This window comes from Calliopsis andreniformis, unplaced genomic scaffold (assembly GCF_051401765.1).
Source record: "Calliopsis andreniformis isolate RMS-2024a unplaced genomic scaffold, iyCalAndr_principal scaffold0047, whole genome shotgun sequence".
Classification (NCBI taxonomy): domain Eukaryota; kingdom Metazoa; phylum Arthropoda; class Insecta; order Hymenoptera; family Andrenidae; genus Calliopsis; species Calliopsis andreniformis.
The window spans coordinates 526,078-530,757 of NW_027480456.1; positions in this window are offsets into that span (position 1 = coordinate 526,078).

The following is a 4,680-nucleotide window of genomic DNA, read 5'->3' on the forward strand; positions in this document are numbered from 1 at the left end:
CAAACCTCAATCCTCAATCCTCAATCCTCAGTCCTCAATCCACAGTCCCCAATCCTCAGACTTCAATCCTCAATCCTCAATGCTCAGACCTCGACGCTCAGTCCCCAATCCTCTATCCTTAATGATAAAACCTCAATCCTCCATCTTCAATACTACAAGCCTCAATCCCCAATCCTCAATCGTCATTCCTCAATCCACAATCCTCAAACCTCAATCCTCAACCCTCAGACCTCATCCTCTATCCTTTATCCTCTGTCCTCAGTCCTCAACCCTCAATCCTCAACCTTCAATCCTCAATACTCAATCTCCAATCCTCAATCCTCAATCCTCAATCCACAATCCTCAACCCTCAATCTGCAATCCTCAATCCCCAATCCTCAATATTCAAACCTCAATCCTCAATCCTCAATCCTCAATCCTCAATCCTCAATCCTCCATCCTCAATCCTCAAACGTTAATCCTCATTCCTCAATCCTCAATCCTCAATCCTCAGTCCTCAATCCTCAATCCCCAATCCTCAGACTTCAATCCTCAATCCTCAACACTCAGTCCTCGACGCTCAGTCCCCAATCCTCTATCCTTAATGACAAAACATTCAATCCTACATCTTCAATACTACAATCCTCAATCCCCAATCCTCAAACGTCATTCCTCAATCCACAATCCTCAATCCTCAATCCTCAGTCGTCAAACCTCAATCCTCAACCCTCAGTCCTCATCCTCTATCCTCTATCCTCTGTCCTCAATCCTCAATCCTCAATTCTCAATCTTCAATTCTCAATACTCAATCTCCAATCCTCAATCCTCAATCCTCAATCCTCAATCATCAATCCTCAATACTCAATAATCAATCCTCAATCCTCAAACCTCAATCCTGAATCCTGAGTCCTCAAGCCTCAATCCTCAACCCTTAGTCCTCATCCTCCATCATCAATCCTCAATCCTCAACTCTCAATCTTCAGTCCTCAATCCCCAATCCTCAATATCCAAACCTCAATCCTCAATCCCCAATCCTCAATCCTCAATCCTCAATCCTCCACCCTCAATCCTCAAACGTTAATCCTCAATCCTCAATCCTCAATCGTCAACCCTCAATACTCAATCTTCAATCCTCAATCCTCAATCCTCAATACTCAATCCTCAATACTCAACCGTCAATACCCAATACTCAATCTTCAATCAACAATCCTCAATCCTCTGTCCTCAATCCTCAATCCTCAATCCTCAATCTTCAATTCTCAATACTCAATCTCCAATCCACATTCCTCAATCCTCAGTCCTCAGTCGTCAAACCTCAATCCTCAACCCTTAGTCCTCATCCTCCATCATCAATCCTCAATCCTCATCCCTCAATACTCAATCATCAATTCTCAATCCTCAATACTCAATACTCAATCCTCAATCCTCAACCGTCAATACCCAATACTCAATCTTCAATCCTCAATCCTCAATCCTCAATCCTCAATCCTCAGTCCTCGTCCTCAATCCTCAACACTCAATCCTCAATCCTCAATCTTCAATCATCAATACACAATATTCAATCCTCAATCCTCAATCCTCAATCCTCAGTCCTCAATCTACAATGCTCAATCCTCAACCCTGAGTCCTCAATCCTCAATATTCAACACACAGTCCTCAACCATCAATCCTCAATACTCAACCATCAATACCCAATTCTCAATTCTCAGTCTTCAATCCTCAAACCTCAATCCTCAATCCTCAATCCTCAATCCTCAATACTCAATCTTCAATCCTCATCCCTCAAGCCTCAATCCTCAATCTTCAATCCTCAATCCTCAATCCCCAATCATCGATCCTCAATCCCCATCCCTCAATCTTCAATCCTGAATCCTCAATCCTCAGTCCTCAATCCTCAATCCTCTACTCTCAGTCCTCGTCCTCAATCCTCAACACTCAATCCTCAATCCTCAACCTTCAATACCCAATACTCAATCTTGAATCCTCAATCCTCAATCCTCAATCCTCAATCTTCAATCCTCAATCGTCAATCGTCAGTCCCCGATCCTCAATCTTCATTCCTGAATCCTCAATCCTCAATCCTGAATCCTCAATCTTCAATCCTCAATACTCAATCTCCAATCCTCAATCCTCAAACATCAATCATCAATCCTCAGTCCTCAAACCTCAATCCTCAACCCTCAGTCCTCATCCTCAATCTTCAATCCTCAATCCTCAACCCTCAATACTCAATCATCAATTCTCAATCCTCAATACTCAATACTCAATCCTCAATCCTCAACCGTCAATACCCAATACTCAATCTTCAATCCTCAATCCTCAATCCTCAATCCTCAATCCTAATTCCTCAATCTTCAATCCCCAATACTCAATCTTCAATCCTCAATCCTCAAACCTCAATCCTGAATCCTGAGTCCTGAAACCTCAATCCTCAACCCTCAGTCCTCATCCTCCATCATCAATCCTCAATCCTCAACTCTCAACCTTCAGTCCTCTATCGCCAAACCTCAATCTTCAATCCTCAATCCTCAATCCTCAAACGTCAACACTCAGTCCTAAATCCTCAATCCTCAATCCTCAATCCTCAGTGCTCAACACTCAATCCTCAAACCTCAGTCCTCAATCCTCAATCCTCAATCCTCAATCCTCAGTCTTCAATCCTCAATACTCTATCTTCAATCCTCAATCCTCAATCCTCAATCCTCAATCGTCAATCCTCAATCCTCAATCTTCAATCCTCAATCCTCAATCCTCAATCCTCCATCCTCAATCCTCAAACGTTAATCCTCAATCCTCAATCCTCAATCATCAATCCTCAATCCTCAATCCTCAATCCTCAGTCCTCAATCCTCAATCCTCAATCCTCAATCCTCAATCCTCAATCCTCAATCCTCAATCCTCAATCCTCAATCCTCAGTCCTCAATCCTCCATCCTCAATCCTCAAACGTTAATCCTCAATCCTCAATCCTCAATCCTCAATCCTCAGTCCTCAATCCACAGTCCCCAATCCTCAGACTTCAATCCTCAATTCTCAATGCTCAGACCTCGACGCTCAGTCCCCAATCCTCTATCCTTAATGATAAAACCTGAATCCTCCATCTTCAATACTACAATCCTCAATCCCCAATCCTCAATCGTCATTCCTCAATCCACAATCCTCAAACCTCAATCCTCAACCCTCAGACCTCATCCTCTATCCTTTATCCTCTGTCCTCAGTCCTCAACCCTCAATCCTCAACCTTCAATTCTCAATACTCAATCTCCAATCCTCAATCCTCAATCCTCAATCCACAATCCTCAACCCTCAATCTTCAATCCTCAATCCCCAATCCTCAATATTCAAACCTCAATCCTCAATCCCCAATCCTCAATCCTCAATCCTCAATCCTCAATCCTCAATCTTCAATCCTCAACACTCCATCCTCAATCCTCAACCTACAATCCTCATTACCCAATCTCCAATTCTAGATCCTCAATCCACATTCCTCAATCCCCAATCCTCAATCCTCAATCTTCGATCCTCAATCCTCAATGCTCAATCTTCAATCCTCAACACTCAGTCCTCAATCTTCAACACTCAATCCTCAATCCTCAATCATCAGTACTCAATACTCAATCTTCAATCATCAATCCTCAATCCTCAATCCTCAATCCTCAATCCTCAATCCTCAATCTTCAATCCTCAATCCTCAATCCTCAATCCTCCATCCTCAATGCTCAAACGTTAATCCTCAATCCTCAATCCTCAATCCTCAATCCTCAGTCCTAAATCCTCAATCCCCAACCCTCAGTCTTCAATCCTCAATCCTCAATGCTCAGTCCTCGACGCTCAGTCCCCAATCCGCTATCCTTAATTATCAAACCTCAATCCTCCGTCTTCAATACTACAATCCTCAATCCCCAATCCTCAAACGTCATTCCTCAATCCACAATCCTCAAACCTCAATCCTCATTCGTCAAACCTCAATCCTCAACCCTGAGTCCTCATCATCTATCCCCCATCCTCTATCCACAATCCTCAATCCTCAATCCTCAATCTTCAATCCTCAATCCTCAATCCTCAAACGTCAACACTCAGTCCTAAATCCTCAATCCTCAATCCTCAATCCTCAGTGCTCAACACTCAATCCTCAAACCTCAGTCCTCAATCCTCAATCCTCAATCCTCAATCCTCAGTCTTCAATCCTCAATACTCTATCTTCAATCCTCAATCCTCAATCCTCAATCCTCAATACTCAATCCTCAATCCTCAGTCCTCAATCCTCAATCCTCAATCCTCAATCCTCAGTCCTCAATCCTCCATCCTCAATCCTCAAACGTTAATCCTCAATCCTCAATCCTCAATCCTCAATCCTCATTCTCCAATCCTCAATACCCAATCCTCAATCTTCAATCCTCAATCCTCATTCCTCAATCCTCAATCCTCAATCCTCAATCCACAATCCTCAATCCTCAATCCTCAATACTCAATCCTCAATACTCAACCGTCAATACCCAATACTCAATCTTCAATCCTCAATCCTCAATCCTCAATCCTCAATCCTAATTCCTCAATCTTCAATCCTCAATACTCAATCTTCAATCCTCAATCCTCAAACCTCAATCCTGAATCCTGAGTCCTGAAACCTCTATCCTCAACCCTCAGTCCCCATCCTCCATCATCAATCCTCAATCCTCAACTCTCAACCTTCAGTCCTCAA